The following is a 13,713-nucleotide window of genomic DNA, read 5'->3' as shown; positions in this document are numbered from 1 at the left end:
CTCACGTGTAAATATCGGCACCATGAAAGACTGAGGAGTGGACATACTCTTGCTATCTTTGAACTTGGATAAAGAAGGGATATATACAACCAGCATCTTTGTGATATCAGTTCAGAAAAAGTTACAGCCTGCCAGTGGCAATAACCCTGCGTTACTGAGGGTAGTGTAGACAAAGTTATTTTTTATTTCAACTTCCTAAATTCTCTGCAGCATGGGGAGAGAACATCACACCTGAAAAGGCCCTTTCACTGGAGGGACAGCCTCTTGGCCTTAGCTGAGGCCTTCCCTCGGCAAGACTTCCTCTGTACACTGAAAAGAAATTCTTGATGTTTGCTTTCACATTTTTGTTCATCATATATAATGTGGGGAGCTTGAATGAGCCAGAGAGTCCAGGCTGTTCACCGTCTGATACAGCCATACGGCAACCTTGGAGTGACCCGGGCAGGAAAGACGGGGTCTCATCAGAAAAACGAGAGGCCACATGCAATCATCTCTCAGCCAACTAGACCCCTGACTAAGAGTTGACCGTGTTCTATCCAAACAAACTGATTTTCTGGAGTTATGTACAGCCTTCGCCTCTAACAAACACAATGTCATACAGGTGGGTCCTTAAGCAAAGCTACAGTTCTTTCCAGTGCTCAGTGCTCTTATCTATAAAACAGGAACATGAATGCACACCTACCATTTCACAGCTGTGAGACTCAGACAAAATATAGAATGGAAACTAAATGAGAAAGCAAAAGAGGGATTTTTAAAAATGACACCTCCCATATTTACCCCCAGAGTTTAAGAAAGACAGCAGGATGCAGTTCTACTTGCTGCAGTTCTACTTGCTGCATTGAGCCACACATCACATCTTTATAAAAATTTCAAACTGTTTCACCCTCAGTATACATCTATCATACAAGCTTGAAAGATGTAAGGGTTTGAGGAACTCAGAATTATTCTTCATTTAGACCTGGAGGTCGGGCAACAGGCCATGACTTCAGAGATGAACAAACCAGGTTTCTGTCTGCAATCATGAAAGCCGCTTCCAACTCTCACCTTCCCACCTAGAGATCTAGACTCTCATCAGAAGAGGTGGCAGATTGCTGAGTGCAACTTTATGCAGCACACACTCAACACATCTGCCTTGATTGGATCCGCATCAATCACACTCCACTCTCAGAAAACACGAGTGCTAACTCCTTAGAGCACAAAGAACACTGAACCGCCTAGTGAGGCCAAGAGCCACAGCTTGTCAGACAGGCAGCTTCTCACCTGGGGTGGCTTGGCTCAGTGGCACTCCTGGCATCAGAGAGGAGAGTCGGATGGCTCCAGAGCTGGCTGAAGTACAGACTCTTTATTATCCACAGTTGCCAGACACTACCAAGGAGAACCACCCCAGAGACAACCACTTCAGTGGTTCTGCCCTGCTTTGCCCAGTGCTAAAGCAGCAGACTGATCTGTTTTTTTACTTTATTTCTTTAAGTCTTTTCCACATATCTCAAAGTGTTTTCTATCCAAGAATCAGGAGGCCCTTTTGCTTTGGTTGATTGGTTTTTGTTTTGTTTTGTTTTGGTGTGGGTTCATTTGGTTTGTTCGTAGTGGGGGGGCAGGGATGGGTATTGAGACAGGATCTTACAGCTGAAGATGACTTTGAACTTCTATTCCTCCTGCCTCTACCTCCTAAGTGCTGGGTGTGCACCATCATACCTCTTTTATGTGGTACTGGGGATGGAACTCAGGGCTTAGGACATGATAGATAATGGATAGATGATAGATAGATAGATGATAGATAGATAGATAGACAGATAGACAGACAGATAGATAGACAGACAGATGCATAGGTGACAGAGAATGATAGATGATAGGTAGAGGATAATGGTAGAAGACAGACAAATGAGAGGAAGCGTGCGCTCTTGGAGAAGCCTGAATAATTTCATCATAAATGTAGTCTTTCTCCTCAGATAGTACCTAGCTGTGTGGGGACAGAAGATTTGCTTTTAAAAAGGGGGGGAGGGGCAGGCAGATCATAAGTACAGGTCTGAGCCACACAGAGAGGTTTAGGCCCAGTCCTAAACGATGCCCATTACCATTACCACAGCACTTAGAAAAGCCCCAGCTAGGTCTGAAGCCTGCACAAGACCTAGAATGTCCCCAGCCATGCGCCTACACAGTGAAGAGTTGAAGGCTGGACCTTTGATTCTCACAAGCAAGCTGGGAAAGAGTGATGTGGAATTCACTCGGGTAGAGAGGCTATGGGACAGGACAGAAAAGTCCCAAAGAAGAACTGACTTTGCAGTTCCCTGTGGGATTTGCAAGGTTACCCACAGATTCATGCTGGATGAGTCCGAGTGGGCAGAACCAGACTGAGAAAGAAAATTAGAGACAGGGTGTCCTATAAAAAAAGACCTTAAATATATTCAAAAGCAAAACTTCTGGTGCTTGCTAAAAATTACAGATGCTAAGGTTCCAACAAGAATCAGAAAGTGCAGCATAGAGCCCAGGAGTCCACGCTCAACAGCACGTGGACAGAAGCATCACGTGGCCCACCGAGGATGCCCATCTTGTTGGCAATGCTGATAACTGGCATAAGGCCACTAGCAAGTTAGTGAGTCTGTAGAAACAAGCCATCCCCCTCCATCCTGTGCCACTTCTCCTCTCATAGATCACACAGGGAAGCCAGAGGTAGCAGGAGTTGGTCAGGGGCAGGCAGGGACCACACCCATCTCTGACAATGAGAGAGAGTCCTGTCTCTCCCATGGCATGAGGGGGAAATCCATTGGGACAGAGACAAGGTGAGGTCTTTGTCGCTTGTTCTAGGATTTTAGGGAAAGAAAAGCTAATTCCAAGTCAGACTACCAGAGTGATTGCTATTGTACCCTGAAATTGGAGCCTAAGAAGTGCAAATTACTCCCTGGTTGCTGGGACCTTCTCATGCTGCACTTGACCTGATCCCTCCTTCTGTTCAGATTCAGTGTCTCACCTCGCCTTCATTTCCATGCTAATGAGCCATCTCCAGATCACCTCTTCCCTTCCCTCACCCCCACCCCTGCTGACTGCTTAGAGCCTGCAGAGGCTTCTTCTCAGTGAGACACATTATCCAGCCACTTTAATTACTCTTTCCTTTTCTCCTCAGTGACCTGACCAGAGGCTGAACGCTACCCAGTATTTCTCCATCCATCATTTTAACTACTCCGCAGTTGCTCATAAGTGTCCTCTGCTCTGTGCATCACTGAAGTACCCAGGGCTTCCTGAATAGCACATAAACTCAACCACACTTGAGAATGAAGGATGTACAAGCATCCCACTTTATAACCCTAGCCTATAATAAGAATGCTAAAAATTACAAGGGGCAGAGAGGGAGGGAGGGAGGGAGGGAGGGAGGGAAGGAGGGAGGGAGGGAGGGAGGGGCAGAAGCAGAGAGAGAATGACAGAATAATGTTATGTGCCTTCAATTTTGAAAAGGTAATAAAAGGGAAAACACCTGTCTATTTGGTGGAACAGAGAGTGGTGGATGGGAGAGGCCAGAGGGGACCAAGCCAGAAGGGTCTGCAGAGCTCTCCTTTGCAGGCAAAAGGTTTCCGTGGACAATACTAAAACTGACTTTGTGTTTTAGGATGAAGGCTTATGGAGGTGTTTGAGAAAAGATCTTGAGATCTGAGAATCCCGTGTCTCCCACCACCACCCTCATAGCTAAGTTAAACTGAGAAGTAAGTGTTTTGCAGCATTCCTTCTACCCTCACCAGCCAAGGGCCAACGTGGTGAAGAGGTGTGAAAAGGCAGGATATGAAGGTGATGTGCGCAACAAAGCAGATGCTAAAGCCCACATGGAGGGGACTCTTAACTTTTGTTGTAATCCAAAACTAAATACTGTACAAAGTAAATTCTCATGATAACGCTGTCCATGGACCCCACTTCCTGTACGCAGACTCCTCTGCAACCCTTTCAGATTAGCTCAGGATCCTCCTAGGAATTGCTTTGGCACATAAGACGTCAGCAGACACAACACAAGCTAACCAGAGAGGCTGGTTAACGTTTTCTGTCTTCTCACACAGCTGCCTTAATATTGGAAATGTGAGCCATCCTCCCCAAAAGGCTCCACAGAGGACCAGTGAGACTGGCTCACAGACAGACATGCAGCTGAGGTCACACTGAGCTGTTCCATGCCAAATGGCATGAGTGGCCCCAGACCAAATTAGCTAGCCAAGCCAGCCTCGGTAGATGAGCATCTAAGGGGATAGTGCCCACAGCAGATCAGCTGCAAACTATTAAGCAGCAATGAGTGATTAAAGGAGTCTGAAGCAACTCAGACAATATAAACACGACAAAATCAGCATCGTGAACTAGTAATAACATATCTTATAAAGCTGATTAAATACCAGCCAAATGCCCACAGCGAGCAGAACTATGATGATGAAATATTACAGATATCGCCATAGAAGCCAGAATAAAGGCTTGCTCTGCTGTATCCACTAAATATGCATTGGGAGTCCTCAATAATCCTAACAATCCAGATAAGAAATAAAAGGTATATGAATTTAAAAGGGGGGGAGGAAGCCTGTTTATAAACAATTATCTGTATATTGAAAAATGGTCACCCAAAATAGCCATACCCTAACTACCAAAATCCACGGTAATTACCTTGCCAATTAATCACATTGCCAGTGTGGTTAATTCAAGGGTTTCTAGCTTGAGCCATTAGTCTGGGTTATTATCATGGGCTTGGCCTGACCCATTGTAATCCCCAGTGTTTATACGAGGGCTAAGAAACCAAAAGAACAAGAAGCTGGGGTGATGTGAGGCAGGGATCAAGAGCCAAAGAGTTCTGGTAGTTTCCATGTGCTAGACAAGGCGAATATACAGATTCTCTCCAAGAACCCAGAAATATAAGAGCCCTGCCGTGCAGCCTAGTGAGAATGATTTAATATGGCCTCGAAAACTGTAAGAGAGAAGATCTGTCATTTTAGGCCACCAAGGATATAGTATTTCCTTACCGTTGCCATAGGAAACCAATATTTTCTAAAGAAATATCCAGAAAGAATTTATAGACAATAAAGCTATAAAGGAGGATGAACAGGGTTATTGGCTATAAGTCCAACATTCAAAAATTAATAATTCCCTATACCTTCCATTGTGAACTAAAAATCTATAATATAATAACAGCCAAAATGCTCATGTATAAAATTCAACAAATGTGTAGAAGAATAATCAAACCAAAAATGGAAAAGACCTTTATTAAGACATTTATAAAAATACTACAGGATATAACGCACTTTACAAATGGAGAATAACACAAGTTAATTATATAAATCACTATCATAAAGGAAAACACTTCATCCCAATTTTTTCCATATTCAATGCATGAATTCCAGCAAGGGTAATTTGTGGAACTTGACAGATTGGTCCTATAATTCAAAGGAAGAGTGAGCAGGAACTTTAGTAGCAGCCCTGGGCTTCCCAAACCCTATATACTCTTGGGAAAACTATAGGTTCAGGCCAGGCTGGTGGCCAGCCCCTGAGAGAGTTACATTCTTCCAAAATTCCACCTAGTAAAAATGTGTTTGCTTGTTTGAGCCCTCGGGTCAGCAGAAGCAGCCTGTCAGAAGCTGAGGCAAGTCACACAGGTCCAACCTGGGCACTGAGACTCTGGGAGACCTCCCTGGTCAGCCACACTTTATATGCATTGTCACGGATGTCACTGGGGGGGTGGTAAATATCTATACAACCCCTCTGGGAGGGGGCAGCTGCCCAATTTTCCATAGTTTCTCACACCCAGTCTTCCTCAGCAAATATAGATCCGTGCCCCTTCCCTGTAGTAAGCTATAATAGTGTATATGGGCTTTTGAGCCCAAAAGAAAAAGGGAACCAGTGAAATTGACAATGGTCACTGTGTGATTTATCAAAATATAAGCTCAGAACACCAAGGTCATCTCTGCCTTCAAAGAGTTATGATCAGGTAAGAGAGAAGGCCACATCTACCCAGAGTACAGGGGGGTCAGTCTTCACTATCAACTTGACTGGATTTGGAATCAGCTGGGAGACACACTCTTAGAGAACTTCCAGAGAGCTCACAGAGATTAACTGAGGGGAAGCCCCAACTGTGGTGGTGCTATCCCTCAGGCTTCCATGCTGGACTGGATAAAAAAGGGGAAAAGGGGAAAGACAGGTGAGTACTGTGGTCTTATTTCTTTGTTTTCTAGTTCTCTTAGGCATGAGGTATCCCAGCGGCAGAGTCCCATCCCCATGAACCCTGCCATGCCTTGCCCACAATGATGGACGCTACGCTCTCCAAAGTGTGAACCAAATAAACTATATGTTACCTTTGCCAAGTATGCTGTCAAAACCACAAGAAAAGTAGTCACTATGAGGTATGAAAAGAAAATTACATAAGGGAGAAATTAAACGTATCTAGTATGTAAAAAAAAAAAAATCAGAGAGGCTGAGCACAGTGGCACATGCCTTTAATCCAAGCATCAGAAGGCACACGTAGGAGGAACATGAACTCAAGACTGGCTTGGTTTATAGCAAGTGCCAGGCCAACCTAAGCTACATAAGAGCCTGCTTCAAAGTAAGTTAGTTAATTTTTCAACAGGGATGACAGTTGAGATAATTAATATAGGCAGGAAATTTCAACAAGGGGTTGGATTGGGCAAGTCAAGAGAACAGCTAGAGGACCAGGCATCGTGAAGTCTGGGAGGTGCCACACCCCGGAAGATGTTGATATGCAAATGATATGAAGTGAGGGCAGATGGTGGCCCAACAGAAAAGCCTGTACAGACCATACCATAGAGGCTAGCACTGTCTTTTAGGACAATGAAGAGCTGAATTTAGGTTTTAAATAGAAAGGCATTATGACAGGTCCTAGGCTCTAGAAAGATTATTCTGGCTCCCAAGGGGAATTAGACAGGAGAGAAATAGATTTGTAGAGACAGCGAAAACACAGAAGAGACTGGTCATAAAAACAGAAGAGAAGTAACTGGCAGAGGAGGTGCGATGACAGGAAGCCAGTGATGCGATTGCTGTTTATAGAAAATGGATTAATATTTATTTTTTTAAAGAGTCTTCTTATGAAAATATAGCAAGTGTGTGAGATGCGTGATTATTCTGACATCCCAAAAGCATATGTTTTGAGAGAAGGTGTTGTTGTAACTTTATGATGGGCTCTCGTTAAAGCTCACACACACACACACACACACACACACACACACACCAATATTCGGAAATGCTGAGCACACAGGCAACCTGAGAAAGTCTGTCACCACCAACTGAGCTCAGTTGCCAGCGTGGCAAGCCCTGGGAAGGGTGTGCGGGATCCAAGCACACTCCAGTTGTGGTGGAAGACCAAAGCCCAGAGCTGCTGGATTGGAAGTCATGGAAGCCAAGCCCTACTAAGACCTTGCACACAGACTCAGTTTGTTTGATGTCCAGCTCAGCACCACACCAGAGCCAAACCTTTTGGTGAACTGTTGTTGATCTATGTGAATCTGTCTTCTTCCCTGAACACACAGGCAATAGCAGTATATTAACTATGACCATGAGACTCCCCCTTGGCTTTCCCCCAAAGCATGCTGCTTTGAGTAGCCAATCCCCACAGCTCTAGGAGGAAGAATTTGCATTTCACACAATGCCTTCAGTCTTGTCCACTTCGAAGTCAGTGCCCTTTATATAATAAGGCATAACTACCCTAGAGGCTTGGGAGTATCATGCATTAAAGAAAAGTGAGACTGCCTGGACTGCACCCCTTCTCCCAGAGACTGCCCCTGAGGAGACCTGAGAACCTGAGTTCTGGCAGCAAGTCCATTGGTGCAAGTGTGGCTTCATAGAGTCCAGGCTGAAGATCCAAGATCCACCACCACCACCACCACCACAACCACCACCCAGCCTCTTTCTCATGAGAGAACAATATGGAAGAGCCCATGATCAAACTGATCCATCCCATAATTTACAGAAAGGTTGAACGCTCATTTTGCCAGAGGCTGGGAGCTATACAGAGAACTACACAGAACATTGTATGAAGTGTTTAAATCCAATGATGGATACTGGTGGCTTTCTCATCTGCAGGATGTAGCCTCTAACAATGTAACAGTGTTGGCCAAGAGTGAACCTTCAGGCTTCTTTTGTTTTTTATTGGGACATACTCATTGTTCATGGAATTATGTTACATAAAGACATTCTTACCCTAGAATATAATACACTTTAAAAAATATTGCCCACATACCCCTCCACACACTCTCTTGTTGGCCTTTCCCCTCGCTTTGGTTCCCATTGTTCCCCTAAATAGTTTTGTTTCTACTTTCATATGATGTATACACACATAGTTTTATACATCTATATAAAATCTATGAACAACAAATGAGAGACCAACATAGTGCATTTAATGTGGTTTCTTAATCCCTAATGTCCTTATGTTAACACCCATCTTTGTCCTCTACCTGCAGATTCCATCTTGCATAAGAGGACCCATCTCACCCCTAAGCAAATGATACCCTTTAGGTACCTCCCGTTGGCCTAGCCCCTTTTATTTACAGGCCCACTGAACAGCCTCTCCAGCATATACTGGCTCAAGCAGAACATCATGCAAGGATGTACCCCTAGAGTAATTAACAGGAATATGTTCTTCATTGAGAGTAGAAAACTTCTCACACTTGTCATCTATACCATCGCAACTGAAATTTTGCAATGAATTCATGTTCTACATAAATTAAATAATATCCTCTGGGATTTTTGCTGTTGTTTAGAAGAATAGAAAGACTCTTTGGGCCATTTCTGTGTGGCTGCTTTCATGTATCTAGTCCTTACGACAACCCTATGTGGTCAGTTTTTATGAACCATGTTGTGTCCCCCACAAATCCACCCACTGAAACCCTCACCCCATAGATGTTAGAATGTGGTTATGTTTTTAAATGACCAAGTTAAAGTGAGACCTTTGGAGTAATTCTTAAGCCATTTGACTGTGTCCTTGGAAAAAGAAGAGATGAGGACACGGAAAAAGAGACCAGGGGCAACTAACAGATGAAAAGGCAGCCAGAGGCCAGTCATCTGCAAACCAAGGAAAAATCCATCAGTGAAAACCACCCCTCCTTGCTCCTTGACTGTGGACTTTTGTCCTTCAGAACTGTGAGAAAGTAAATGTCTGTTATTTACGCCACCTCATCAGCTAGATGACAAAAGCAAGTTAACGAAGTTTGGTTGGTGTCATGATTCAGGTATAGTCAGTCCACTGTGGCATGGAAGACATATGGAGTGAGAGCCAAAGGTACCTGGTCGCATTGAATTGGTACTCAGGAACCAGGGAGAGAAATGCTTATACTCAGCTCATTTTCTCTTTTTTATACAGTTCAAGATCCAAGCAGAGGGAATGGTGCCACCTATGGTAGGCAGGTCCTCCTAGAGCTCATCAACTTGGTAGGTGAGATGAACCATCATCGTTTGCTTGAAGAAACTGTGTCTGAAGTCCATTCCAATTTCATCTTCCACTCATATCTCCTAAGTCCCACTCTAAATTGATGCTTATTTCCAAATATAATGAATATCAGTTTTGTCATTAACTCCCTGCTCAGTTTTTTTAAATGTCTGCAAAGCAGATGCATAGGTACATCCAGTCCTATTCTTCACGTGTGTGTGTGTGTGTGTGTGTGTGTGTGTGTGTGCGTGCGTGCGTGCCTGTCTGTCTGTCTGTCTATATCTGTGTGTGTGTATGTCTATGAATATGACTGTGTACTCTTTGTGTCTGTGTATTTCTCTGTGTGTGTCTGTGTATGTCTGTGAATATGTTTGTGTATGTCTATGTGTCTGTGTGTATGTCTCTGTATGTGTCTATGTATCTGTGTATGTCTGTGTCTGTGTGTATGTCTGTGAATATGTTTGTGTATATCTATGTGTCTATGTGTATGTCTCTGTATGTGTCTATATATCTGTGTATGTCTGCGTGTGGGTCTGTGAATGCCTGAATGTGTCTCTGATGTGTACCTGTGTGTCTGTGCATTCTGTGTGGTGTGTCTAAGTATATCTGTGTATGTCTGTGTGTTTGTGTATGTTTCTGTGTGTGTGTGTGTGTGTGTGTGTGTGTGCGCGCGCGCGCGCGCGTGTACACCTGTGTGTGACTCTGATGTGTGCCTTGTGTCTGTGTATTCTGTGTGGTGTGTCTAAGTATATCTGTATATGTCTGTGTGTTTGTGCATGTTTCCTTGTGTGTATGTCTGTATGTGTCTGTGTCTGTGTATGTCTGTATCTATGTATCTGTGTATGTCTGTGTGTGTGTGTTTGGTGTTAGAGTGTGAAAGGAAGGTAAAGAGGCAGAGGAAAATGGCAGCTTGAGATGCCTTCCCTCCACAGATTCTCCTAAACTCCATCATCAGATGATCAGTGATGGCTTCTCACAGTGATTTACTAACTGGATAGATGCTTCATGCACATTTACTACCTATAATAATTCAAAAAAGGTTGTCTTCTGTAGTTCTGGGGTCCTGTCTCAGGTTCTGCTGTTACACAAACATTCTACACCTAAGTATTATAAGATTTCCTCAACTGAGGGAGGAACTATTGAGGACTTGCTTACCCTATCTTGGCAGAGTTTGGCTGTCAACTCTGCCTGCATCCAAGCTTGCCCTTTTTTAGGCAGAATTCTGTCTGTGGTAGAAATGAGGACATTTTGCCCAGTGGCTTGTTTGCCACGTTTGATGCTCATCATCCTCTTTGAGGTAGGCTGGGTGTTGCCAGGAGTAACCTGTCTCATTGTCAATGAATCTTTAAAATAATAAAAACATTTTAGATGCTATATCCTGTATGTCTCTGAGGTTTATGAAGACCTTATCTAACTATTTTACTTTATCTTTCTATAGAATCTATCTATTTCACCTAAGATGTAAATTCTTGTGATAAAAATAGACTAATGATTGATATGACCATGATTTGATCAAATACAAATTAAAGTGTATAACTTATTTATCCTAAACAGCCTGCAATATCACTTTCAAAGTATTGGAAGTAAACCTTGTATTATAATTGAGTTAGTTCCTGCCTCACAAATATGCCTGTCAGTTATATTGGGCCAGAAGGCTGAAGATGATGCTCTAACATTACAGAGAGTTTTGGGTGACTGCTCAGGAGGCAAACTGTCTCTGTCATCTTCTCATTTGAGAAGCTGCTAACCTGCACTCCCTGTATACTCAGGTAATCAATTTTATTCCTTCTCAAGTCTCTAATGGGGTTAAAGACCAGATAGTTTAGTTTTACAATTAAGCTTAGTTGCTGAGGGGTTAAGATGTTTTTAGGTCTAGATAGATGTTTTAAGTTGATAATGATGAGATATAACAGATACTGATTTACATTCAGAATTTTAGACCCACCAAGATAGGAAAGATGTTTTCTTCAAGGCTGTCAAATACAAATAGCCAAAATACTAAGAATGTAACATTTATATAATTCCTGATTGTTTCATGGTTCTTCTTGCTGTAGGTAGTTTATTGTATATATGTGTAATAATATAAATGTATATGTAAAAAAAATAATTTTTAAAAGTTTCTCTCAAATATTTAGAAATTGAATAAAAATTAATAAAAATAATTTTAAGGGACCTAAACAAGCAGAAATGACTACCAGGTCCAGAGGAAGAGCCTTCTGTTCCCTTAGGTATAGAGGAATTTTAATCTAGCAACATGGCTACTGTCGCAAAGGATCACATCCAAAGACCTAGGTCTGTGTAATCTATCTGGAACATAGATGCACCTTTAGTACACACCTTTAATCCCTCTGGTTGGAATACACACACACCCTTTAGTACCCATTTTGAACCCAAACAATAACATATGATTGAGGGGCAGATAAAGTGAAGATTCAGAGAAAGATTTGACAGAATGAGTCAGAGATAGGGTATGCCCAGTTCTCACAAGAACAGATGGGAAAAAGAGGATACTTAAGAGCAGTGCAGGGACAGAGAGAGCACAGTTGTGTTCAGTGCAGTTCAGTTGAGTTCAGTTGAGTCTGTGCAGTTCCTTTCAGTTCGTGCAGTCATTGCAGCTAAGCCTGTGGAATTTGGAGGCAGTTTTCCCAAGCAGAGCAATTCAGTCAGAAGCTGAGAGAAGCCAGATTGTTTCAGTCTTCTTGGAGAGGAGTTTTGAGCCAGAACAGCTGAGTTGAACCAGCCAGCCAGAGTTTAGAAAGAACTAGTAAGGGTGAGCTTACTAGACTTACTAGGGTAGAGGCTGAAAACGTTCTAGGCCTTGGCATAGTTATATAGAAATACACTATCTAATACAGCCTAAGCCATGTATTCATAAAGCTTGGATACAACTTTCATCTCATCTCCTCATCTGAGGAAATAAAAACATTTACATTTAACCTTAGGGTTTGGTTTGGTTTTGGGGGGTGGGAGGGACATGTTTTGAGGATCTCCCTTGACCTCTTAGAAATATCTAAGGCAGAAGCCGGAAGTTCAAAGGTTGAAGAAAGTTCGTGGCTTTCTGAAGATAGTAATGCACACCCCATCCAGAAATGAAGATGAGGCATCTGTCAGGAGATGGGGAGGGGGCTTCGTGGGGAATGTCTGGCCTTGCCCTGGCAGCAGGGACCTGTAACAAGTCATAGTATAGGCCACCTAGAAGCAGGAGGCTAGACGCCTGGGTCTAGTAGCAAGGAGGGGCATTCCCTGGGAGGGTACCCATCCAGGTCAAAAGTGGAGCAAGAATTGAAATAATAAGCCTAAATCCAAGAAAGCAGCCAACCAAGACAGTCTACTTCACACACTTTGCCACTAAGGGCAAGCTGAGTACAGCAAGCCAGGAATAAACATTCTCCCTCCTAGGCCCACATCAAAGCTAAGTCATTTCAAATAATATTTTTACATTAGCACACATTTGGAAAAATGGAAACAAACTGGACAATCTTCATAAATTTTCAAATAAAAACATGAGACTTCAAAGAAAGCTCTCACTTTGGGCAAGAGCCAGCCAGTAGGTTTACAAGGAGGGATTTCCAAAATGAAATGTGAGATGTGAGATGTGGGTGGTGAGAAGCCAGGCTGGAACTCAGGGGAGGCCTAGTCTGGAACTAAAGTCAGATCTTCACAACGACTTAAGGACTTAAGGAACACCTGGCCCCTGGCCAACAGCAAAGAACACAGTTTCCCAGATTTGGAAAGTTGTCCTCCAAGCCAGGGACACCTTCATATCCCACCCAAACATCACCCTACCTGAGTCCCAGTTGGTTCTCGCTTCTCTGACTCCACCCACCTCCTCTGGATGTCACCTTGCTCTCTCCTGCTGATTCCCACCTATACCCCTCTGTGCCCAGGTCAAAGAGGATCTCAGAAGGTGTGGCCTTCCAGAACTCTGAAGTTGAGTCCTCCAAGGTGAAGCAACAGACTCCAGGGAAACAAGGGCATGAAGGCTGATCCAGGCATGGAAAAGAAGCAGATGCATGAAGATGTTCTCAGCCATCACAGGCTTTCCAGGGCAGCTACAGACTGAGAAAGGGGGAAACGCTAGAGTCTCGTCATTGGCAAGAACAAGGGCTGCAGAGCATGCCGGGTGTGATCCAAACCTGCACACAATCAGCCAGGAGAACTGAGGCTGCTGAGAGGAAATAAGCCTCCACGGTTGGTCAGGGGGTCAGCATCCTACAGACCTGGAACCCAGCTCTCCTAACACTCAACCCAGGTTAGCACTCACTGCACAGGGATCTACTCCACAAGACTGCTGTCAAATGAGCTATAATTAAAAGCACATTTTT

The sequence above is a fragment of the Acomys minous genome (genome assembly GCF_964271855.1).
Source record: "Acomys minous genome assembly, chromosome: 8".
Lineage (NCBI taxonomy): Eukaryota > Metazoa > Chordata > Mammalia > Rodentia > Muridae > Acomys > Acomys minous.
Note: the sequence above shows the minus strand (reverse complement) of the source record.